Below are 27,535 nucleotides of genomic sequence, written 5' to 3' on the forward strand. Positions count from 1 at the left end.
TGCGCACATCATCACAGAAGGTCCCCATGTGAGGGCCACGGCAGAAGTTCCTCTCCAGTCTCAGAATTAAAAAACACTGTGTCTCCCCTTAGCAACAGTCTAGTTTGATCCCATGCCCACTGTGAATTGTGTAGCTGGACAGGTTTTCTCTGCTTCAGTTGCTAGGAGGCTTAGGGCTATGTTGTGGCCAAATTCTAACAAATGACACTAGAGCAAGAACTATTTTTTATTTTATTTTATCTTTGCCCTGATTTTCTCATCTTCTTATTTTATCTGGTTTTGGGTAGATCTTTGTAAGCTACCTCAGATCTTTTATGGATAGAGGCTGGGAAGGAAGGAAGGACAGAAGGATGGAAGGGAAGAAGGAAGGAAGGAAGAAGGAAGGATATTTTAGTTACCTGTTAATATTCCTGAGAATGTTAACTTACTATGAAGATCTACTCCCCACTTCTGAAGTTCCTCCAAGATGTGATTTTATTACCTGAGTGAATGCTCATACCATCTGGAATAAGAACTGTTTCATACTTATAAGTTCTTTTAATCTGCTTTTGGCAGGTCTAAACTAAACAAAGTCTATTAGTTTTGTTCAGACACACTGGGAGTGCTTTTCTGGCATCACTTCAAAAAAATTTTCTTTCCTCATTAGACACAGAGGAGCTGGGCAAGAGCATGCAAGGTGGAAGGGGATATCTTTACCCCAAGTCATCTGTGACCAAGAGGCAGCATAAGCAGTTTAATTTTGAAGCCACTCAGACCTGGGTTTGAATACTGATTCTGATATATTTACTAGCTGTGTGATTCTGGAAAGGTTATTTATTTTCTCCAAGTTTCTGTTACTTCACCTATAAAGTTGAGATAACACCTACACTATTGACTATTGGTGTAATCCAATTAAATGGGATTTAGCATATGGCTGAGGACACATCTATTTAATACTGCACTGGAAGTACTAGGCAGTGTAATAAGACAAGAAAAACAAACAAAAGGTATAAAGATGGCAAAGGAAGAAATGTACCCAACTGTATGTGGCAGCTTGGTTAAAATAAATTATATTTCGACCCAATTACAAAAAAAATTCCAGATGAATGAAAAATCATAATGTGAAAAGCAAAATATTTAAAACATTTTGAGGAGAATATCTTTATGATCACAGGGTAGGGAAGGATTTCTTAGTTAAAATATAAAAAGCAGAAATCACAAAGGAAATTGTTAATTGGATCACGTTAAATTCTAAAATTTCTATAGGACACATGATAATATAAACAAAGACATAAGTCATGGACTAGTAGAAGGTATTTGCAACATATATAACAGGCAAAGGAATAATCCAACATACAGGGAACTTTACAAACCAATAAGAAAAACGCAAACAACCAAAGAGATACACGGCAAGAGATATAAACAGGTAACTCACAGCAGCCTCAGGAGCCAATAAACATTGAAAATGTCCAAGCTTTCTAATAATCAGGGAAATATAAATGAAAACAAGAGTGAGATAATATTTCCCATCCGTAAGACTAGCCAAAATGTCAAATTTTCTGTTTTCCTCCACTTGCATGCCTTCCGATGACTGGTTTGACAATTGTCCACATAGTGGTTACCACTGAGGGAAGAAGATGGGGTGGAGAATGGGGCCCACCATTGTCTCTGTAACATTTTATTTCTTAAAAAAACTCTGAGGCAAACATGACAAATGTTGACACTTGCAACTCTGGGCAGTGGGTACACGGCTATTTGCCATCAGTTCCTCTGTGCTCTCCTGTACGCTTGAAATAGCCATAATAAACACAAGTAAGCAACCTATATCTGAAACAGCCTGTTGACATGGAGGACGACAACAGAACAGGAAAGTGCCCACATAAGCCCGTTTCTGAGCGGGCTGGCTGGGCCCAGAAGGGAACTGGCGAGAGATGTGAAGAAATATGCACATTTTAGAGAAAACGTTAGTTCAGAAAGTAAAGTCTAAAAGCAGAGAAGCTGCTTCTCTGGGAATCCAGAGAAGTCTAGGCCTCGCTTCTCCACCCATTGCAGAAATATTGATTGCACTGGACTATTTTACCTGGTCCCTGACCTAATACTAGGTAACGTCTCATGTTAGAGAGAGACTCATGAAATAATCAGAACTAATGGTTAATCTTGGCTAGGGGAAGGGGTGTGGTGGTCTAGGAAGGCTTCTTGGAGCACAAGAACTGAAGCTAACCGCCAGGTACAAAGAGGTAGTAGGTAGAAGAGTGTGTCCCAGGTAGAGAATCCAGCATGTACAAAGGCCCTGAGGCAGAAAGGAATCTGGGCCTGTGAGGTGTTACTGCAGAATCTAAAGAAACCTCCATGAAAGATTCTGGGTGCTGTGAGGAAGGGCATTGCGATGAAGGATCAAGGGGAGTGTACCTATGTCTTCCTCAGACACCAAAGAACCAGAAAGAACTCACCCAGGGTGAAGGACTGTGTATAAAAAGTTGAAAGACATCTAAAAGCAACAATAAAAGCTGGGCAGGAAGAGGAATAACAGGAGTACTTAACTGTTCTGTATACAGTTCACACCCTGATATTCCCTTTCACTGAAGTAAAATCAATTATAAACTTGACACTTTAAAACAAGGCAGCAGGCTGAGCTGCAGAGGATCCAGCGGAAAGGCGCACTGAGGAATGGGAAGGCTCCTTGCATATTAATTTTGTTGAGAAACTCCTAGAGCCCGGAGGCAGCAAAGTGAATCATGTCAGTGGCAGCTAAAACAACCAACCTAGGACCACCCTTCTCGGACGCTCCCTCAGCCTAAGCTTGTCACACACAAAAAATTCAGGAATCAGAAATTCCAGCTAGCTTGGGGCAGGTATTTCTCCTGAGGGTGCTTGGATTGGCTTTGCTAGAGAGAACAGAAGATATTTTTTACACCTGCAATTTTCATAACGAAAACCGACATCTTCTTGGGATTAAACCAAGAGAAATAAATACAACTGAAAGCTTAGCCCTAATATCATATCAAATCCAGGCTCCAGGGAGGACATTAACATTTGCTCATTTCAAACAACGCTCGGTGCTAGAGTTCTTCGGTGGGAGGGCGCGTGACCTCAGCTTTGCTCCAACGACTTTCTCTCAACGTTGTGGTGAAAATATCTACCTGACTTCAGTGATATTCACCTATTTGCCGTCAAGTCCAGGTAGCTGCAGCCCCTCGCGAGAAAAAGCAACTTGGGACTAATTTTTTTTCTCAAAAGTTTTTTAATGGCCACCAACGTGGAAATATGAAAACTCCGTTCACATGGCGGAAAGTGAATTGGAATAACAGAATAACACTGGGGAGGGATAAAGCACATACCACTGCAGGCTTGGGTTCTGCCTCTTCCCAAAGGTGTTGCCTTGCCCAAGTCACCAACTTGCTGAAGCCCATTCCCCTAAGTATAGATGAAGGTAAAAGTCCACCTCCTAGAGGGGTTATTGTGAAAGTCAGACTTGGTCATGTTTGCTAAGCATGAAGTACAGTAAGCACTCAATTATGGTAGCTATTGTTAATATTTTCAATGGTGTTCACAAATAGCAAGGCAAAAAGCACTTCTCAAGGTCATGCTTGATGTTTTCTGATGGGCTGATTTACATGGAAAACCACAAGGCACTGGCAAGAATGATGACCTGAAAAAATTCAACTTTTCTTTATAGGCTCAAAATCACCTTTGGGGGGGGGGGCTTTTAGGGGCTGGTTCTGTGGCCTAGTGGTTGGGTTCAGTGTGCCCTGCTTCAGTGGCCTGGGTTCGCAGGTTTTGTTCCCAGGCACAGACCTATGCCACTTGTCAGCCATGCTGTGGTAGCAACCCATATACAAAGTGGAGGAAGAGTGGCACAGATGTTAGCTCAGGGCAAATCTTCCTCAGCAAAAAAAAAAAAAAAAAAAAACAAGGGAGGGGGCGCATCTAGAGGCTGAAAACAAAATCATCAGTTTTCACTCTCTGCTCATTCCAACACATGCAGATTATAGGCAGTAAATGCTGCACATTGCTACAATACTTACGAAAAAGTTAAAAGGGCTTTGGAATTCAATTTTTTTTCAGATTAAAAAAATCAATGAGGTGCTTATACCATATATTATGTAACATCCTTATCACACACTGAGGCAGCATTTCATAATCACAAAACGTCTAAATATTCACATTAAATGGAATAAATAGACTATAACTAGCCTCACGCCAGTTCAAGTCAGATTTTGCCACCAAATCAGCTTGCTGTGAATTCAAGAAAAAACTTTCAGTTTTTAGGGTCTTTTACTTGTAAAACAAAGTCCCTATACTCAGACATTTTACTTTTGTATCTTTATCTTGCAGAAATGAAATCTCGCAGTGCACAAAGATGTAAAACAATGTTCAGTGCAACACCACTTCTAACATAAAGAGTTGGAATAGCCTTAAATAACTGCCAGTAGGAAGATCGATCAATACAGATGGGAAATCCACAGTGTAGACTACTATATACACATTACAGAGGATGAGGTTCTCTAGAGAAGGCTTTCTCAACCTTGGCACGATTGACACTAGAGGCCAGGTAATTCCTTGTGGGGGGGCTGTCCTGTGCATTGTAGGATGTTTAGCAGCATTCCTGTCCTCTACAGACTAGATGCCAGTAGCACCCCACTCTCTACCCTAGCTGTGATAACCAAAAATGCCTCCAGTCACTGCCAACAGTCACCTGGGAGGCCAAATTGCCCCCAGTTGAAAACCAACCACTGTTCTAGAGATAATCACATACATAGGGAGGCTTATCAATACACTGATAAGTGAAAAAAGCCAAGATGCAGAATAACACATTTCATGATTCTAATTTTATTTAAATGGAGATATACAATTGTATACATATAGAAAAATGTCTGGATATCTATGCGACAAATTGTTGGTGAACACCTTGGGAATGTGGGGGGACCACGGGCAGGAGACTTTCCTCTTCTATTTTATCCATTTACGCACTGTTTCAATTTGACCAATTTTTACTTCAGAAATGTAGTTTCTGAAAAAAAATCATGATGCACAATTTGACAGTAAGTACAAAGGTTTAAAACTGGGAATAAAAGTCTTGGAAAAGGACGTGTGGCCAGGACAGGAAAAAACCCCCACTCGTGGTAGGTGTCCAGCTGGGCTCACAGGAGACCCACAGTTGCCAGTGGCTGCTTCTAGCACCCTGGCCTTGTAAGAGGCTAAAACCATTATCTGACCATCAGACTGGAAATATTCCAGTCTGACTGCAGAATAACAATCCTCTAACTGCACACGCCGAACTTCTCCTGAGGGCTTTTTTGTTGTTGTTCTTTTGAGGCAGAAATTAAAGTAATCCTGCCAGGATTCAGCTGAAAGGGCAAGTGCTGAAAGATTCTGTTCTATTTCCACCTACTGGTAGGAAAAAAGACAACAATGCAGAGTTCAGAAAAGGCAACACAACCTTCAAGCATCAATTCACATTGACCCCCTCCAGCCCTAATAAAGACCTTTGTCCCCTGAAGTCCTACTGCAATGGACCAAAGTCTCAGAAATTGCCTAACAGTATTATAAGCTTAATTGGAGACAAAAGATTGAGTTATCAAGCAAATCAACCACTGTACAGTTCATACGGTATCTGTCTTTACTCCAGGCTGAGAGCTCTCTCAAGAACATACATAATATTACCTTCATTAACTTCCTACTGAACACTCTCTCTAATAGGGATATCCCTGACCTCTGCTATTCATTTAGCTCTTTTACGAGACTCTCCAAAGCTCCCACAGAGGCAGCCCAGCATGGAGGTAAAAAAAAAAAACCCACAGGCTCAATGGTCAGAAAGACCTGGATTCGAGTTGCAGACTTTTCCATTTACTAGTGGTTGATCTTGAGCAAGGTCAACATTTTTCTGTCCTGTAAACTGAGGATCCTAATGTTATCACCTCATAGGGCTGTTGTTAGGATTAGATGAGCTCTCATATTCAACACAGTACTTGACTCAGAGGAAAAAAGTGCTAGCTATTTTTATTACACAATAATTCCACTGACTTCCACCCATTTCCCATATGAAAAACTGAGGCAAAGGGTGATGCTCAAGAGGAAGGGAACTCTGAACATCGAGACATTCTGAATGTTACTGCCTCACCCAGGTCACGGTGCAGGCCTTCCCCAAATCGCTGGTTTTCCCATTTGACTCAGGAAGAGAATACCATCTGTTGTCATAACAGAAATGCTGGCATATTTGTCTCATGACATGCATGTTTCCAGTCATATGATCCAAATATATTCCCTTCACTCACACAAAGGTAGGCTCAGCTTGAGACAGTTAGACATCAATACCAATGCCTGTACCCCATGGCACTTTCATTACAAAAACCAGAAAGCCAGCAGTTTATCAGTAGAAAAAGTATTCAGTCTTCCAAGGTGAATGACTCCCCAAACCCACATTTCTGGATTTGTCACTTAATTTTACATCGATCTTGCTTTCTCCAGCAAACCAGCACCAACAGTAATACATCTGAACAAAATGAAAATTCTACTAGCCTAGTACTTTAAAATGATTTTATTGCTGAAACCAAAAAATAAAGATGCATCTGGTGCCTACGTTGTGTTTGGTGACAGGGAGGGGAAGGTGAGGCACATGGCTGTCCTCAAAAAGCTCCAAGTTCAGCTGGAGAGGTGGGCATGCCCCAAGCTAACCAGCCATTCTGCTAACAGTGCAAAAACGAAGTGCTATGGAATGGAGAAAAGAGAGACTTTTTTTTTTTTTTTAAGGAAGATTAGCCCTGAGCTAACTGCTGCCAATCCTCCTCTTTTTGCTGAGGAAGACTGGCCTTGAGCTAACATCCATGCCCATCTTCCTCTACTTTATCCATGGGATGCCTACCACAGCATGGCTTTTGCTAAGCGGTGCCATGTCGCACTCAGGATCCGGGCCAGCGAACCCCGGGCCGCCGAGAAGCGGAACGTGTGCGCTTAACCGCTGCGCCACCAGGCCGGCCCCAAGAGAGAGACTAGTTCTGATGGTGGATGTGATAGTTCAGGAAAGATCTAACAGGAAAGATGATTCTTGAGCCAGTTCTTAGATAATAAGAAGTAAACGCCAAGAGGAGAAGAGGAAGAAGGGAGGCAGTGAAGGGAACCCACGGAGGCCCAGGCACTTGAAATCCTACTGTCTTTGTGGAAAACTTCGCATAGATCCACGTTGTCTAGGCATAAATTGTCTATTTGATAAGAAAGGAGTACAACTTACTAATATAGCTGCTCCACTTGGTATTATAAAAATTATTCTTAAAAAAACCAGTACCAAGCTCTGGGAAATGGATCAATGCCAAAGCGAAATCTGAGGAAATAAAGCTCTTAACATCAGTAACTGGACCAACGTCACCTTCTAAAAGCAAACGGATTTAAGCATCAGTTAAAAGGGCTTTGTACATCTCTATGAAATTTATATCCTAGCAAGACAGTATCATAGTGTATTTGGACAATTATATTAATGCTGTTACAAATGGATATTTATATTTCTCACCTAATAAAGTTATTCTAAATACAGTCCCATTTAGGGACAAAAATCATCGGTTTGACTAAAACTGGGACACAAAGAGCAAACAGATTTCATATTACATGCAACTGTAGAAGTGCTTAGGATGTTTCATCATGAAGGATATTTAGGCTATGCCTGGATTCCTCAAAGAAAAGTGTAATGATGATTAGTAACATCTGATATTGCCCAGTGGGCAGATAGCAGCCTACGTGCCCAGCATTGCATCCCTGACTCAAAACATTAAAGAAGCTGAAGGGATGGGGAAACAAACTGAATCATTCCATTGGCTTCTATTTATTGAGTAGTAAAAACTCTGCCAATGTGTTTCATCCCCTCTGCAACTCTTGACTGTCCCCTGTCCATTCTGCTTCCGAGTCTTCACTCCCCCACCTGGAATGTCTCCCTTCCTGAACTCCTTCTAAACATCCCTTAAGGTCTAACTCAAGACCCACTTTCCATGAAGCCATGCCTGACCATTTCCAGTCCTCACTGAGCTTCATACGACTTTAAATATATCAGTTACAAGTCTATAAGTCAGTCATTTGGAATTCAGGACACGTTGCCCCATAGAAAAGGTGATATAAATATTGACTGATATCCTAAGCTAGTCTATAAAAATGTAAGTTATGACATAGAAAAAATGTATTTGCCAGAACGTTTAAAGATAAACTGTTGAGCTGCTTGGGGTGGGAGGGTGGGTGGCATTACACTCTAAGAAAGTGTCCAAAGATTGGGATGGGAATCTGATATGGAAGGATGAAGAGAGGAGCCCGGAGAGCTGGATGTTCCCTGGGGGAGGAGGTGGGGGTCAGAGAGAAGGAAACAAGAACTCCCGGCGCTGCCTGGTAGAGAAGACTTTGCAGCTGGAGATGCCAGAGGAGGAGTCCAAGCTGTTGCTGGGGGAAAGTGATGTCAACCCTCTCCTCAGTAAGCCTGCCTCCACGTCTCTCCCAAAATGCTTCTGTGGGGGGAGCGGATGCTTCTGGGGAGAGCTCAAAGAGTAGGGCCACCTGATGACATCAGGTGACATTCATTTAACCCTCGTCAATACATAAAAAAATGAGAACACAGGGGCTGGCCCCGTGGCCGAGTGGTTAAGTTCGCGCGCTCCGCTGCAGGCGGCCCAGTGTTTCGTTGGTTCAAATCCTGGGCGCAGACATGGCACGGCTCATCAAACCACGCTGAGGCAGTGTCCCTCATGCCACAACTAGAAGGACCCACAACAAAGAATATCCAACTATGTACCGGGGGGCTTTGGGGAGAAAAAGGAAAAAATAAAATCTTAAAAAAAAAAAAAATGAGAACAGAAAAGTCTTATTGCAAGTCTCGGAATCAAATGTAATAATAATAAAAAAAATAACACATGTCATTGTCGATGCTTGAGAGAAAAATGGTTTATTTGTGGGAGAATAAAGAAAAAATGAAAAATTCGGAATAAATAGAAACAAATGGAGACATTCTGAGTAGTTTCTAAGCTTTGGTCTGTATCTATCGCAAACTCAAATATCTACAGGAGTCAAGCAGACAAATGAAATGGGTAACATGGGCAAAGTGGTGGAAATAGGGAAGGTAACATGTAGGGACAATGGGCCCCTGTCTAAGAACATTCAAATTCAAATTCAAATAATAATGATACGAATAGCCAAACACTAAAGGAGTAGCACATTTCAGCCTCAATAACTTCTCTCATGCCCATTTGATAGATGAAGAAATTGAGGAAGGGAGATTCGACCGTTTGTCCAAAGTAAGAAAGCAGTAGAGCTGGGAGCCAAATCCAGGCAGAATGACTCCCACCACCCTCAACAGCGCCCAGGACCACAGCTTTCTTAATCAGCCACCATCCAGGTATTTTTTTAGCTCCAAAGAAAGGAAATGGATGAAAGAGAAACAGAAGTAAAAGAGGGACAGAAACAAGAAGATGAGTTAACATAAAGGTGAAAGGAGAGGGCAACAATAGGAGCTCCGACAAACAGAGGGAGCGGGGTGATGGGGTGGCAAAGAAAGAGGAAGAGTTTCCAATGTAACTAGACAAAGAGTGAAAGAGAGGTAGAAAGAGAGAGAAGGAGGTTTAAGAAGACATGTGTGTTTGTACCTCAGGAAACACTGCTGAGGTGGAATGGAAGGCAGTGGGAGAGGAAGGAGCTGTGTAATGGACGCCTTTCCCAGAGGAGGGAGAAAGAGGAAGAACCAGGAGCCAAGCTCAAGGGACTGCCAGTGGCCCAGAGGAGGGCCTCGAGGTGTGAGAGGAGCCAGGAAGCAGGATGCAAGCAGGACGCTCCTGCCGCCCTTTGAGTCTGCACGGGACATGCCCAAGCTGAAGGGACTTACCCTGAATGAAAGGTGTTAGCTTCACAGAACTGACAGTAAATCCAAGACCGGGCTTGAATCCCAGCTCCAGCACTTAGCAGTTATCTGAGCTTGAGCAAACTGTTCAGCCTCACTGAGCTTCACTTTGTTCACCTCTGAAATGGGGCTAGTAATGTCTCCTCCCAGATTTGTTGGCAAGATTAAGAGTGCCAACGGGTGTAAAGTATTTAGCACAGTGCCTGGCACATGGCATGTACAAGGTCACATCAGGAGGGAAGAATTAACACCGGCCAATACAGTCAAAGAAGTCTTTATACATAAGGAGGAACCTAAAAAATAGGATTTGATGAAAAGAGAGAAAAGAGAATTGAGGCTGGGGTGAAAGAGGGGATGGTGGGAATTGGAGATTTGGGGGATGGTGGTGGGAATTGAGGAGACATTGCTTGAAGGCAGAGAAGCTACAATGAGCCCAGAGCTTCTGTCTGTGATGACCAGGGTGAAAACTTTCCCAATTAAAGTGAATGGCAGAAATAGTAAGGAAAAATGTTTAATGTGCGTTGGATTGTGGAAAGGCTTGGAAGTTTTGCTCAAGAACAGCGTATCTCCATGCCAAGGAGTAATCTGTCAAAATACCTTGGAGGCAACTGCCCTAGCAATTGAGCAATTAGAGCCTAGACTGAGATAAGGGAAGAGAGAGCGGGGCAGACTAATAGGACTAGAAGGAGAACTAACTGGCCTGTGCTGGGGGATCAACATTTCTGGTGAAGGGAGGAAGTCCAGCTCTTCCTCTGTAGGATGAAGCCATTAACAGAGGGTGTGAGTTCAGAGGAGGAATACCAGACATTTGGGCATCCCTTACACTGATGTTCTTCACATATTTGCTCCATATTTACTTGTTAGAGCAAGGACAAAAATTATTCTTCTATTAATAAGAAAATATATACCTCATTCTTTATGTTAAAAAAAAGGGATTTATTACAACGATTGATGGCATGTGTTCTTTTTTTCTAAGCCCAGTATCTTAACTGTTTAAAATTTAGATAGTAAGTCAGTATCACGCCAAGCATTATTCAGTTTCAGAAGTGGTTGATGGTACCTGCTGATGACATCTGGCCATTCGGTGGGTTGATGCTGATGCCTGTGGCTGCAGTTACAGCCTGCACACTCGCTCACTCCTTGGAGAGTGGACAGCACTGGTGGGCATGCCTTAAAATAGCTTTTACTTGACGGTAAGAGACTTCCATGAGACAGGACAAAGTCTTACTTCCCCAGCCATTTCAGGAGTTCACTATGGAAAGCTAACTAGCAAGTTATTTCCAATATATTCTAGTAATATTTTAGTACCTCTTATAGAACTGGAGCCTTCAGAGAGCTCTCCTGTGGACCTGGCTTTGGTCAAACCCCACCCAACTCCTTGTCAGACACATTCCTTAAATCATGGTCATGCTTGTCTCTTTACTCAAGTCTTGATTCAAAAAGAGGCAGGATTGTATTGGAACTCTGCTTCCAGAACTGTGGTTCTTAAATTCCAACTCTTTGGATATTACCTTGAAACCTGACCTAGAACTTTCTCCCCGTCCCATATCCCTAATTCCATCACCCAGTGTGAGTTTATTCCTGAGTAGAGTTTCTGCTTTGGGTCTCGACTTCAAGTGGCATTCAATTTCCTTTGAGTTATCCGAGTTATGCCAGTTCCATAAAATGAACAAGGTGGCTTGCCATGTTTTTGTTTGGGGACAATTGTATAGCATTAAAGTTTTGTATTCCTCTTGAAAGTAACCTGATATGATGGGGGAAAAACATGGCCTTTGTAGTCAGACAGACCTGGAGTGAAATTATAGCATATGCTATGAAAGTAAAAGTTCCTTAGCTTCTCTGAGTTGCAGCCTTCTGAATTGTAAAGAGGGAGTGTTCACAAAAGATTCCTTTGCCTTCACTCCTCACTCATTCCCTTCATTCATCATCTATTAAATATCTTCTATTTGCCAAATTCTGTGCTAAGCATTGGGGTAAGGCAAGGGGGTAGTGAGGAAGATAAAAAAAACACTATCCTATCCTTGGTGAGTTTATGGTTTAGTAGAGGAAGACAGACCTGTAAATAAATGAATGTTGTCAGGTGGTGCTGGTGCCACAAGGCTCTATGGCAGAGTGGTTAGCAGTTAGAGCCGGAGGGTTTGGCTTCAAATCCTGGCTCCATCAATTATTACCTGGGTGATCTAGTGCAATTTTACTTAACCACTCTGTGCCTCAGTTTACTCATCTATAAAATGGGGGTATTCAATTTGTTATGAGGATTTAATTAGCTAACACATGCAAACTTCTCAGTGTCTGGCACATAGTAAGCACTCCTTACTATAGTTAACACACATTAACTATTATGATGATGGAATAAGTGTGGAGCAAAAAAGAAGGACTGGCCAACACTACCTGGTGAGGAGGCTGAAGAAAGCCTTCAGAGGATGGTATCACTTGAGTTTCCTTTTGCAGAAAGTTTGGCAGTTGTTAAGTGGACAAGAACAAAATGGGCATTCCATGCCAAGGAGGTTACAGGAGCAAAGACACAGAGCAAAGGAATAACCTGGGACTTCCCAGAGCCCCTGTAATCTATAGAGGCTGCAGGGGAGGATGGGAGGCAGCAGGAGGCAGCCTGATGGAAGAGGACATTATGAGGGTTTGGTCCCTATCCTAGGAGCACTGATTAGAAACCTCTGCTAGATAACTTCTGTTTGTGTGCCCTGCCTCTCTACCTCCCCAAAATCCATTCTCCTCCCTTCTCTACCATGCTCCAGGCCCTGGAGGCTAACCAATATAGACTGCACCTCCAGCTCCCTTTCCCTCATCCAGTGGGGAACACTGGCAATAATTCAGAGGGAGGAAGGAGAGGGAGGAGGAATATTTATTTTCCTTTCTCATTTCCTGTTGCTGCTGCAGGTTGGAAGCACTTTTCTACTAATTACAGCTCAGGTCAGGCAGCCCTCTCTTTCTGGACAAGTAACCACTCCCTCCCCTTACCCTTTCAGGGCCCCTGTTGCTAGCCCTGAGGTACTGCACTAAGCCTCTTCACTGTCGTTAAATTCTCTTCAAATTACCCACTTTGAGTGTACCACGTGCATCCTGCCCTGACCCTGACTTATTTAAAAAAACTCCTGAGGGGCATTTCACAGGGAATGACGTGATCAGATCTGTATTTCAGAGAGGTCTGTCTGGCTCTTGGGTGGAAGAGGGGCAGCAAGAATAAAGGCAGAGCTTTTAATAGTGCTTCCCAACTCAGGAATACTTGTTAAAAATATAGATCTCAGGGCGCCACCACAGAAGACTCTGATTCAGTTGTCCTGGAATAGGGTCTCTGAATCTATATCTTTAAATAAGAACTCCATGTGACTCTGATGGAACCTCATAGTTGTCCAGGAATACTGACTAGCAGGTTGGGCAGGATCCAGTAAAGATCCAGAGGAGGGAAGAAGACAGCTGATGGAACAAGGTCTGGTCCTAGAGGACCTGAAGGGATGGGGAGGGAAATGAGCAACAAAAGTAGGGGGATTTGTTCTGAGAAGATCAAAGGACACCTTTTCTTTTGAGGGCAGGCAAAGCAAAGTGAGTGTAAAAAGGAAGGTAAAGGAATTTTCACCTTGTAACTTCAATTTCTCACAGAAGTAGGAGGCAGAGTCACCCACTAAGACTGAAAGAACAGGCAAAGGTGTGAGGGGCTAGAGTGATGTAGGTTTGGAATAGCCATTGTGGGGCATGGGGTAGAGAGTGATGACAAGGAACGTTTAGGACTGCTTGGTGGAGCTCAGACAAGAGACCATAAATTTGTATGTCATCCAAGGGCTTGGATTTGTTATTTCTGTCCAGCAGCACTCGGCAGTCCATGTCTAGAAATGCAGAAGGCAGTAGTTGGATTGATCCCAGTTGGGAGGGTTGCAAACCACGTGTAATGGAAAGACAAGGGTCCCATGATGTTGAAATCGCAAACAAGCAAGGGAGGAGCAGCACTAAAATGCGAGGGGGAGCGTCCAAAGGATGCTGTCCTTGGTGCTGAACTAGCATTGCACACTAGGGCAGAGTCATTCCAGTTTGAAGTTGGAGGTGGGTTGCTGCATGTCCCCCTGCTCCTCCATAACACCCCACCATACAAGACTCATGATGTCAAAACCTTGTGCTTCTAGCCCCATAATACTGTGGATGCTGTGAATACAGAGCCTACAGTCTGGGTATGATCATTTGTTGAAGATACAGTTCCAATATTTAAGGAATTACTTCAACAAATATTTATTGAGAGCATCCCATGTGCCAGACATTATGTTGCGCACAAGGGATAGAGCAACAGAAAACGCAGTTGAAGTTTATTAACAAGTCAAATCCTCTATTTGCTTTTCTTAAAGAACATCAGGGGGGCCCATTCACACCTTCCCTTTCCTTTTCACCTTTCAGCAGCTGCTGAATGCTCTTTACAAAATGGCCTCCCCCAAGCTTTCTCTCTCTCCACACAGTTCTTTGTGATTTCTGTTCTTCTCCTCCGCCCCCTTGGGTGTCCATTATTTTATAGATGAACTTAGCTTCTCTCTCAGCCAGTCAGAAGTCTACCACTTTTGGAAGAGGGAACAAATGGAACCCTGAAAAAGCAAACACAGACTTATCTTTAGAGGCTAGAAAAGGAGGAAAGGCTGTGAACATCCATGCACTAATTTTTGTGCTATATTGGTATCTAGTAAGTCCTCCCCAAGCAGAGAGGAAGGCCACCTCACTGAATACCAGCTGACCATGAAATCCTCCCCCACATAGTTTGAAGCTGACCATACCATCTCTGGAATTGTCCCAAGGTCCCTGCTGCCCTCCATCAGCCAATGCTCCTATTCCTCCCTGATGCCGCCCGTTGACCCTAGTTTTTCTGGCAGGGTGACAATTTCCAATTAATTTTGAAAAATCATTAAGTAAAGGTCTTCTTTTATTTTCCAGGACCTGAATTAAATGCTGGGAACACAGAGATAATTAAGGACAATTGCTGTCTTCAGAGATTTCATAACTTAATGGGGCAAGCAAACATGATGCAATAAGTTCTATGTCTGCGACCTGAGCAAAGTACAGAAAGAATGAGCCATACAGAGGTGAATTCTGTTTTCAGTATGTTGAGCCAGAACTGATGGTGGGAATCCAAAGGTCAGGTCTCCCATTTAGGAATAAATAAAGGCAGAGATAGCATGAGGTTTTACACATAGGGAGTAAGGCCAAGAGAAGGCTGGACAAGCGTTCTGGGTCTAGGAATACAGGGTTTAAGTTTTCCCAGATGGCAGGTGTCAGAAGTGAGCCTTAGCCCAAGAGCCAGGATATCAAAGGGAGGAAAAATAATACATGCTGTCACCTATCCAGTGCAATCCAAGAGTCTGGGACCAGATTAATGGATAGTTGAAACAAGACAATCAGATCTCAGTGACCAGGGCAGACAAAGGTCCAGAACCCAGGACAGGTAGAGGCAGGGGATGAGTGAGCAGCTAGTGTGGGGAGTAACAGAGACAAGATAGAAGAAGATCTAAGAACAGAGAGTTTCCCTAAGGAATGCTGAGTGAGACGCAGAGACCAGGACTAAACATGGATGTCAAATGTTCTTGAGAGAACAAAGAATGAAAAAGAAGTCTTTGGCTCACACCCTAAGAAAGCAGTTGCAGAACAAAACACCAAAAAAAACGGAACTCTCACCCAGTTATTACGCAGGGCTCTGCTGAGAAAGGTCCAGAAGCTGCAGAAAAAGGGCTGGGTGACTGTTTCCTATGGCACAGGGGCTCTAAATGCCCCTCAACCTTCAACAAGCACAGCCATGTAATGAGCAATTAGTATGACCCAACTTCTATGCTCAGTGCTTTTACTGCATTCATTGATTTAATCTTTACCAACTCCATGTGCTAAAGATTATCATCCTCATTTTCAGATGAGAGAATGGAAGCTCAGAGAGGTTAAGTAAATTGCCCAAGATCACCCAGCTGCTAGGTGACAAAGCTAAAATCTGAGCCACAGCTCTGCCTGATTGCAAGGCTCATGCCCTTAATCATCAAACTGGCCCAGATTACCATGATTAACCTGTACCAGATCTCGTCACTGTGATCACTCTGAGTGGGAGATAAGGCAAAAAGGGTTTTTATAGGGATAAAAATGTACCATGTGTAGAAACACGCAGGGCAAGGAAGCACTTGTCCGGATTTGACAGCCATGAAGTTAAGGACTATCAAGGGTCATCAAAATGAATGCTGAAGCCCCAGGCCTGGCCCTTGCCCACCTCTCACTATCTTTAGCTGCCACCCCCACTCCTGTTCCTGTGCCTCTGGTCTTCCTTCAGCCCCTTCCACGTATGCTGTGCTTCTTCCCATCTCAGGGCCTTTGCACATGCTACTCCCTCTGCCTGGAACACTCTTTCCTCCTCCTCCCACCTACCTTGACCTAACCAATTACTATTCCCACTCCTAGTACACAACTGAACCTCACTTTCTTACAAAAACCTTTACTGACCACCCTATTCCTCACTAGGTTAGATCTCAGAGAACCCTGCACTTTTTCTTCAAACAATTATCACAACTCTAATTTATTTATTTAAGCAATATATCTTCCTCTCACTAAATGGCATGTCTTGAGAGAAAAGACCACATCTTCTTATTCATCACTGTATCCGCAGTAGTGAACCAGCCCTAGCATCTCCATAAATATCTATTGAGTCAATGAATATATAATGATAAGAAATGGGGTCAGGGTAGGCAAAAAATGTGCCAGTTGATAAAACTTCTTAGCAAGAATCAATCATTCATTCACAAATTCATTCAGTTCACTCAACACATATTAGAACACCTACTCTGTGCCAGGCTCTGTTCTGGAGGTCCAGCCTGGGATTACGGAAATGAGATGTGGCCGTGCTACAGCAAGGACCTCAGAAAGATGATATGAACATCCTATGGGTCAAGAAGAAGGTGGAAGTTCAATGTCTACTCCCAGCACGGGGCAATGAGAAAGCTGAATCCTCTCTTCCCCACATAGAAGGTGAGGCTTCCACGTGTAAAGACAGCAGAGTATGTGATGTCTTCAGTTAAGAATGAAACTGCTGTAAACAGACGAATGGATAAAGAAGATGTGGTACATATATACAATGGAATACTACTCAGCTGCAAAACAGAACAAAATCATTCCATTTGCAATAACATGGATGGACCTTGAGAGAATTATGTTAAGTGAAATAAGCCAGCGAGAGAAAGATAATCTGTGTATGACTCCACTCATATGAGGAATTTAAAATTATGGACCAAGAACAGTTTAGTGGATACCAGGGGAAAGGTGGGGTGGGGGGTGGGCACAAAGGGTGAAGTGGTGCACCTACAACATGACTGACAAACATTAATGTACAACTGAAATTTCACCAGATTGTAACCTATCAATAACTCAATAAAAAAAAAAAAGAATGAAACTGCTGTAAAGGAAAGGACAGGAGGGAGAGTGGCAAACAAGGCAGAGATACAGAGTCTGCTACAGCAGAGTTCTGAAGAGAGCAGGAGGAAGAGGGAGCAGGAAGGAAGCAGGTGGAAGAGAGCCCAGGTGAGAAAGGGCTGGATATGTTTTGGGGATTGGGCCAAAGGCAGCAGGAGGGGAGGGGGCCTGGAGTGGTGGGCATGAACCCAGGAAGGAGAAAGCAGTGGAAGTAGGTCCCAGTGGCTGACATGAGTAAATGAAAAGACGTAAGAAAATCAGTGAAGAAGGATCCTTAGGAGAACTGCTAAGAGAATCACATGTTTTTTCATGAAATTCAGAAGTACAGAGTCGAGAGCCCTGTGATGATTCATGTTCTTTCCTGGAACCTGATGTGTTGCCAAGATTGGCTATAGAACACTGTGGTCTGGAGAGTGAATTCAGAAAGACAACAATTGACTCTGTTGTTCAGGGGCCAACATAGAATCTGGGAAGGAGCTTCCAGCAATGGAAGGTGGAGATAAGCCCCCACAGCTCTCACTCTGAGATTTTTCTAATTTTCTGCTTAAGGGCTAAAAACGTTGTCTTTGAAATCTGAAGACAAGAAAAATCAAGAAACCAATAGCTAACACTTACTGAGTATTTACTATTTACCAGGCAGTGTGTGAATCATGAAGTGCTTTGTAAATTTAATTGTCACATCAGTCCCATAATGTAGGAACCATTAGCATAATCATTTAACAACTATAAAGACTATGAAAAGTTAGCACTTTGTCTAAGGTCAGCTCACAAGCAGGAGAGTCCATCTGGGTCCAGAGCCCCCTCTCTTTAACCACCAAGTTATCAAAATAACGATAGCTAACTCATGCCTAGTGCTCACTCTGTAAGTCAGGTACTTTTGGTAACATCATGCATTTATTAACTCTTTTCATTCTTACCCCTCTTGAGGTAGACACTGCTATTCTGCCATTTTAGAGATGAGGAAACTGAGGCACAAAGAGGTCAAGAAACTTGCCCAAAGGTACATAGCTATGAAGAGGTAAACTTGGACTCAAAATCGGGCAATCTGGCTCAAGAGCCTTTGTTCTCCATCACCACACTGCCTGCTCCCATGAGCTGTCCCTCCAAATGGTATCATTGGAGGCAGGAAAAAACAAAAACTAACTTTTGTACTTGAGCTTCATTGTGCTACAATTTAGATACCATTGGTTAAGCTCTCACTTCCTTACTTGAATGAACAAAGAGTAGAAAATCCTGGGGGATAATGTCTTGATCGCAAAAGTATAAAAGGCAATTTCTCTTCGGCTAAAGGCATGCACCTCGTAAGAAATCCAGCTACTGTTTTGTGCGAAGTTAATCACTGCTTTCCATTTGTCCTGGGTACCTTATTTAAGGGTGTGGTCTTTAATACACTTTAGTTCCCATCCACAGAGACATGGTGTTGGCTTGCTGTGGTCTTTTCCATTTCCATGGACTCCTGGAGAACTACCGTTTAGAGATCACCCGCTGAAGCTAATCTTTTGATCTCCAGTAAAGGAACTTCATTTTCAGCATAACCTGTTATAATCTTCCTACACAACTGGTTTCTCCAGCTTGTCTCAGTGAGAAAAATGTTTTGTGGAAAGTTTTCTCAGACCAGAAAAAAAGCAAAACAGGTTTTGCCTGACACTTACCACGCTGAGCATCCAGTGCCCTTGTTCCAGAGCTTCTTCCTCGCTGAACATTGTGGAGGCACGTTCTCTGCCATTTCCTTAGTCTCACAATCAAGAAACACAGACAGGTTTCATAAAAATTGAAAAAGGGCAGGGAAAAAAATCTAAGTCCAGTCATTGTGCCTGTGTTCATGCAAACGTTAACGCATCACAGCTGCAAAAAATATTCCTACTTTGCAATCAGAGTCCAGGAGTTCAATATAAATGCACTAATCCTTGTAATTTTCTTGTAAGGCAAGCCACAAGAGTACTCATTTCTTCAAGGCACAGAGAAGGAAAGTCTTGCCAAGCTTACAAAACTAAGAAACAGACATTTAGAGCAAGCTAAACTTATTTCTCATTTTCTCCTTTATTTTTATGTATTTATTCTTTTCTATATAATTATACTTTCTAACCAGTTCTATTAGCTGTAGATCTCACATAGTTCCATTGCTAATAATAAAAATAATAATTATAGTAGTCCCTGTTTATTGAGTACTTACTAGGTGCCAGGCACCATGCTAAGCCTTTATACGTAGCAACTCATTTGAGTGTTACAACTACATTAGCAAGTAAGTAGTAGGATTATTTCCATTTGACAGTGGAGAAAGCTGAAGCTTATAGGAGGAAAGTAACTTCACCAAGACCCGGCACATAGCAAGCCTTCATTTCAAAGCCACACTTCCTCTCATACCACCCGAGCCCTGACCTACATACCACACACCATTAAAATCATGAAACTTAAAGAAGTGTCCATATGGATATTGTTTTTAGCTGTCTTTTTATTTTAATAAGGCAAACAAAAAAACACAAATAATGCTTCCACTATAACTTGATGTAATTTAACAAGGTGCCAAGTTTAATCAAACCCAGGCACTTCTTCAAAAGCCACGATGGAAATGAACCAGAAAAAAGAAAAAAGCCATCAGGAGCAGGAAGAGAATGCCAAGTACTTGTGTTGAATCAGGACCACTCAAAACATAAAGAAATAAAAAATGGAGCTTGAAAAGTAGTATAAATGTCAAATGTTTTGAAGCACTGTAATAAATTTACCCTAAAACAAGGTAAAAAGATGTGTTAAATGGAATTCAAAGGTACATTCCCAGTGCAATAGTACATGAGTAAATAAGATTAGCATGTAACATAAATATTTCTGATAAGCGGAGAAACAGAGTTACTTTTTCTCAGTCCCACTTCCCAGTGGGCTCCCCTGCCCTGCTAGCTGCCCAGCTCTGTGGAGCTGCCTCACTACCTCTCCAGATCCCAATGTATCATTTTACCTCTAAATCACTATTTCTGCACACCTTCCCTGTCACTGCCAATGGCACTACTTCCTCTTCTGAGATCTCCACCCTAGTGACCACTGGTTCCTCCTTCTCCCCCAACAGTGAGACCTTATGAGTCATCATGTTCCAACAACCCTTTGTCTACATTGCTCTAGTCCTTACCTGGCACAGCCCCATCTCTGCCCACAAAGTTACCGCCAAGGCCTCAGTCCTGGTCTTTGCAGCAATTCTCTCTTCTGCTCTATCCTGTGCATCACAGCCTAAGCAATTGGTCTAAATCACACCTTTCATAATGTTATTTCTATACTCAGGAACTACCGGGGGCTTTTTACTAGCCCCATGCCATTCAGGGCTCTCAGTGCATTCCTTTTTATATATCCAGTTCTCTCACTTTCCACCATGACTGTGTCTGTTCAGCCAAACCTCTTTTCTGCCTTTCCCTTTCATATTGTCATCACCCTGCGGATCTGAAATATGGCAGCCTATACCTGAACCTGTTATTTAGACAGATCAACACAAGCAATATGCCAATATGAGCACATGTTCATACTATGGGACTTGCAAAAATTCATGAGGAAAGATTCCCATGATCCAATCGTTTCTCAGAGGTCCAGCAGATGACTTTAATTTTTTTGTTTTGGTATGGTTTTTATTATTTTATTTTTGGTAAAGCTGTGTTTATGAGAAGTTTTTCCTTTATACTTTTATAACAAAGTAAATGATAGAATCCCATAACATTAAAATGGAGACTTTCAAGTGTAATTAATCCCCTTCTCTCATTTTACCAAGGAGGAACTAGCATGCTAGACAGGTTAGGTGATTTGTTCTAGATTCCCAGAACTTACTCTTTTGGGCTCCTGGCCATCATCCAAGTTTTAGAGGACCACTCAACTCTGGTTACCCTCATTAATGAAGAGAGCGAGATGCATAAAGCAGCATTGCCTGAGGCATGCTCATTCCATGGCCAAGGAAAACTTGGTTTAGTAATTCAAACAAGTACTCTACTGAAGAACTTCTTGAATGTTTATGCGTAGTATGACCTTCCAGAGAAAGAAAGGGGAAAGTAGAAATATAAAATGCAATGTTTCCCAAACTTGGTCATCATGGTTAACACATCTTGGCTCAAAAAAATACTTTGCAGGGCTGGAGTTCCACAGAACACGTTTGCAAAAAAGGCTGTTATAATTATTGACATCGCTGCCATGGAAGTTTCTGATTCCAGAGACAGGTAAAATCCTAAAAAGAGAAGAGAGCTGAGAGACTGTGCTGAGCTTATTATTATAACAATAACAACAACGAACGTTTATGTAGCACTTGACAACTTTGAAAAACATTTTAACACATAGTAACACACAAAAGGAGCGTTAATTCTCCATTAAAAAATGTCTCTTTGTCACTGTTAATTGGAGGGATCCTCTGAAAGGCTGTGTTACACCAATTCAGTACAGCTAGGTTCTTGTTGCAGAAAGATAGCCAAATGGTAAAATACTATAATTAGAAGAGTCTTAAAATTAAACTAATCTACTGATTCTCAGACTTCATACCTGGAGAAAATAGGTGTTCAACTACTAATAGTGAATAGCAGTGTGCCTTTTCTCAATTCAAAGAAAAAGTAACGTAACGAATAGGAAGCCTGAGAAGGAAATGAATTCTACCAACAATCAATGAGCTTGGAAGAAACCCCTGAGCCCCAAATGAGAGTGGCAGCCCTGGTTGACACCTCGATTTTAGCCAAGTAAAACCTTGAACAGAGAATATAGCCACACCACACCAGACTTCTGCTCTACAGAAACTGAGAAGATAAAGCCATGTTGTTTAAAGGCACTACACTTGTGGTAATTTGCTATGCAGCAATAGAAATACAGATTCTTGCTAGGTTCTCATCAGAAAAATGGGGAAAGGACATGACAAAGGCCATGCGACAGTTTGGTGGAAGTGTAGGTTGCTAATCCTTCTTAGAGGAAAATCTCACACTAAGTATTAAGGGTTTTAAATATGTCTATACCCTTTTAACCAGTCACTCCACCTCTGGGAATTTACTCTAAAAAAAATAGAGATACATACAAACAACGTCACTGTATCATTATTTATAACAATAATAATAATAATAATAATAAATGTCTAACATTAGGAAAATGGTTGACATAATTATTGTGTAACCATATGATAGAATATAGGTCAGCTATTAAAAATAATCTTTTCAAATAAAATTTAGTGACTCATGCAAATGATTGTGATGTAACGCTAGATAAAAAAAGCACCCTTTAAAACATGATGAAAATGGTGCAGTCATTTTGGAAAATAGTTTGGTGATTTCTCAAAATTTTAAACATAGAATTACCATATGACCCAGCGTTTCTACTACTAGCTATATAAACAAGGGAAATGAAAAAATGCCCACATGACAACTTGCACAGGAATATTCACAGCAGCATTATTTATAATAGCCAAAAGGTAGAAACAATCCAAATGTCTAACAGTTCCTGAACGGACAGGTAAAAAGTGGTATATCCATACAATGGAAGGTTGTTCAGCTGAGAAGGAATGAAGTACTGAAACATGCTACACATGGATGAACCTTGAAAACATCACGCTAAGTGAAAAAGGCCAGGCACAGAAGGCCACATATTGTATGACTTCATTTATATGAAATGTCCAGAAAAAGCATAGAGATAGGAAGTAGAATACTGGTTTTCAGGGTCTGGGGGAGGGGAAAATGGAGAGTGAGTGCTAACAGGTACAGAGTTTCTCTTTGGAGTGATAAAAATGTTCTAAAATTAATTATGGTGATGGTTGGACAACTCCTCTGTGAATATACTACATTGCACATATTAAAAGGGTATATTTTATGCTATGTAAATTATATCTTAATGAATCTATTCTTTAAAAAAGGCTAAGAAAAAATATTATTTATGATATGACTCAAAATTTGTGAAAAGAAACTATGTGCATAGAATAAAGATTGGAAGGAAATTTACCAAATAATAACACTGGCCATTCTTTGGCAGTTCAATGCCAGAAAATTTTTTTCTTTTTCTCTTTTTTGTATTCTCAGTTTTGTAGAATAAATACATAAATATTCAGATCTGAAAATTGATTATGTTAAACATTTTTTATACTACCTAGCACAGTCTATCCCACAATCTAAAATAAGAAGATATTTCATTTAGTATGTAACACTATTCCTAGTTACTTAATGTTTCATAAAACAGAATTTCATGGTGTTTGACAAAGAGAATAATAAATTCTGGGTGATCTTCCAACCCTATTTAAAAACCAATTATTTAGTCCAACCCTCTATCTCTCTTTTTTCAATACCCTCTTTTTAATGTTGATAGAATCCAAGAGTAATTAGTATAAATTTAAGCACATGGTGCTGCTTTTCCAAAATGAAGCCAAAAGAATGAATCTTTAGTTTTCAGAAATTCATACCTACTGAGGTAGGAAAGAGTTTGCTAAAAAATATAATCCTGCTGCACAGATATCCATAGAATAGCCAAGCTACAGACATCCAACGGATGTAGACTATTGAGGCGGGCAGCGCCTCAGAATGTATTCAAAGGTCCTTTGATAATTCAAACTGGTATGTGGCCACAACAGTGATACAACCATTCATATTCACATGAAATCACATAATGCCTTGCACCATTGTTTAACTCTGTGTGTATCTCTTACCCTCCTAAATGATAGCAAGGTCTCTATGAACAGGGATCACAGAGTATCCCCATGGAGCCCAACATAGTGATAGCTCATGGTAAGAGATGCTCTAAAACAGCTTGAAGAGAAAGGCCATATATTTGTTACAAACTGCATAGGCACTGAAGAGGGATCCATAAATTATCTCATTACTCCTCACAATAACTCTATGAGGTATGTATTATTTGCATCCTTACTTTATAGGTGGGGAAATTGAAGCTCAGAGAGGTTAAGTAACCCGCCCAGGTTACAATAAGAAAGAGGCAGAGCTGGGATCTGAACCCAGGAAGCAGAACTCAAAAGTAAGACAATAAAAACAATAAACATTTACTACAATTCAAGCAATGTTCTATGTTTTATTAATTTATGTATATAATTATTAGCCCACTGACAATATAACATTACTCAATCCTCAGAACAACCCTATGAAATAGGACCAATTATTATTCCCATTATTATACTGTCTGCTTTCATAATAAAATGATTCATATTCCTCTTTCGGATCACAGCTCTCAAATTTCAGCTCTTCAGAAGTGACTCTGTAATCTATTAGGCTCTCCCTGTATTCTCTGATTGAGCGGAACTTTAATTTCACCTCAATAATTTGTGTGGTCATTTAATTTTTGTCTGTTCACCCAATAGACTAAAAACACTAGAAGAGAATATTATTAATGACTAAGGTAATTCTGACTACTGTAAAAGAGAAACCCTGAACTCTCAGAGGCTTCAAGAGGAGTTCACTTCACACTCACACAGTCACCTTAACGGGTGCTCGGCAGGAATATTTCTACACCGTGATTCAGGAAGCAGCCTCCTTGCATCTCACCCTCCACCTCTCCCGGGCCTCTAACCCTTCACCTTGAGCAGGTGGGTGGGAAAAGATGGACAGTAAAGAGGATCAACTAGGAGGTTTTGTTAATGGGCCCAGCCTAGACATGGTATACTTCACTTCTATCCACATTCCATTGGCCAAAACACAAGCACATGGATACACCTAACTGCAAGGGAGTCTGGGAATGTGGTCTAGCTGGGAGCTAAAGAAGAAGGGAAAACGGGTTTGCCAAACAGCTAACCTGTCTCCTTCACAGAACAGACCATCACATATGTACCTTCCCCTCTTGCGCTATTATAAGAGGCTGTGCAGAAATGAGGGGCTATCCACCCTTCCATGTGACCTCTTGTTTCACCCAATGGTGTGTCCCCACCCCTCACGTTGTAAGACTTTCTTAATGACATCCTGAGACTCTCAGACTTGCATTTATCCCTAGACGATCTGATCATTGGTACTGACGCTCCTACTGCCTGTTTCTTCAACTTGGATTCTGGCAACTTACAAATCTGAATCTCAAGTTCTGACCATTTACTTTTTATAAATTAAAATATTTACTAGAAAAAAACATAATAGAAACTCATCTGGCCACCCTGTAAAAGGGACTAGCTTCTATTTTCCAAATTTGCTCTACTTTTCGACTTCATTCAGAGACTGGAAGGCTGGCTCCTACTATGGTGACTAGCACCTTGGCAGCTCCATTTCCTGGTTGGAATGCAAAATCCCAAATCTCTATCCCAGCCTTCATTCAACAACTGAGAGGATATTTCTAAGACAGAGACCTCACTCTGGAGCAGGCTGGAACCCAGCCCTCTACGTATAACTTGCCAATGCAATTCAATAAACCTTTCTTGAGGACCTGCTCGATGCAAGCCACCCTGAGAGTCAGCGGCAGATGCGAAGGTTAATATATGAGTGGGTCAGGAGGTGGACAATCTAGGAGGGCCAATGGACTATAAACAATTACCATTTGGCAGAGAAAAATGTCATGCATGCTAAATAAGATACTGGTGACGTGCACAATATTTGCTCAGATATAGATGGCGCATTCCCCTACTACAGAACTTCACAATTCGTTGTTACTAGTAGTAATAGTTATAGAGATCATAATCATAATGGCAGCTGCTAAAATTTGTTGGAACAATTGCAATGTGCTATGTTTAGTGCTTTTTCAGCTATCCAATCCTCACAACTCTCTGCATTAGGTGTTATTTTCATTATTCTCATTTTACAGGTAAGAAAACGGAGGCTTAGGGAGATCAAGTAAATTGCTGAAGGCTCCATGGCGAGTTAACAGTGGAGCCGGGACTATTTCCAGAGGCCAACTCTTAACTGCTCGCTCGGCTGCCTGTATAACACATTCCACTATTATGAAAACTCAAAGAAATGGAGGTCCTTCCAAAAGTTTTCCCTTCAGAAAGTACTCCTGGAGACAGGACACTTCAGGTTCACCAGGAGGATTTAAAAGCATATCCGTGGCAATTAATCAGGAATGGCAAATGGCTTATTGCAACCCAGACTTTTTCAATTTGCAAGCACCAAATACACGTTTAGTCATGGAGTTGGAAAATAATAAAATAAAAATGAAACCTTGGGGAAATAATATGAATCACACCTTAAGACTATATTTTTTTAGTCTTCCAAAGTCATTGTTCTTTATATTTAAGGGCAACTACTGGTTAACTAGGAAGGAGACAGGATGCTTACTACCTTTATTTCCAAAGCAGAATTAATTTTTCAGTCCAGGTAGGAAAAAGTACTTTGGACTTTCCTTATGCCTTCTCTTTTAGTTAAAAAGAAAAGAAAAAGAAAGAGAGAGAGAGAGAAAAAAAAAAGAGTTCCCTGCTCTTATGCTTAAGGAAATAAAATACAATATGTTTAAAATTGCAATGTGGAGTCTAGATCTGTTTTTACCAGCATAATTTCAGCTTTCTCCAAAAACATCTGTAAAAGAAATTACGAGGAAAAAGACTCCGCAGCAGATTTTAGAGTCAGGTGATACAAAGTAACAGATTTATCTACTGCAGGGTCCCTCTCCTGTGTCCCCAACCTCCCTTTCTATGTGTTCTTCACTCTCCGAGGAGGAGGTGGAACAGGGAACCACATTTCTTTTCCCAAGGTCTTGTTTATTATCTCTTCATGATTTTGTATTAAAGGGGAAGAAGGAGGTAGAAAAATGGCAATCAGAGTGTTCCTTCAAAGATTATTAGTGATATTTCTGTCAAATGCAAATGAATCGAACTTTGGAAACAATGATTTGGTTTCTCATAAGCCTCTAGGTTTCCATTTGGGCATTCTCCTTCCCCATCTCTTTTTAATTGGCCATCAGTCAAATAAATGTGTCCCGAGAATCTGTTTTAAGCAAAGCACCCTTCTAGGCAGAAAGGATTACAAAGTTAAATAAGAAAGCCAAGCCCTCCAGAAGCTTAAAACCTATAGAGAATCCATAGGAAAAGGTTTGGAACCAGAACCAACAATTTGTTAACCTGGAGGTGGCATTACGATGGGGGGAGATTGGAGAAGGAAGAATAGATTGCTTTAAAAATTTTACACACGTAGTTTTCTTTACAAGGAACATGTATTACTTTAGTATTTTTTTTTTAATTTAAAGCCTAGTTAGAGAGATAAGATATAAAAATACAAACAAAGGCATCTAAGAGGTGAGTCAGAGGACTGAAAGCCTGCCCATGGGTCTGTGGAAGGTTTGCTTGGTACTGTTCGATTTTAATCATGTTTGATAAAGGTATCAACGTCCGGCATGCTTAGGTATCCTCAAGCATCATGG

At 41.4% G+C, this 27,535-nt stretch overlaps 1 protein-coding gene across 6 annotated transcripts in view; it reads right to left on the minus strand.

The window, feature by feature from the left end:
* PLCE1 (phospholipase C epsilon 1) overlaps positions 1-27,535 on the minus strand; it is a 298,532-nt gene that overhangs the window by 214,158 nt on the left and 56,839 nt on the right. The window lies entirely within an intron of this gene.

Source organism: Equus caballus, chromosome 1 (assembly GCF_041296265.1).
Source record: "Equus caballus isolate H_3958 breed thoroughbred chromosome 1, TB-T2T, whole genome shotgun sequence".
Classification (NCBI taxonomy): Eukaryota; Metazoa; Chordata; class Mammalia; order Perissodactyla; family Equidae; genus Equus; species Equus caballus.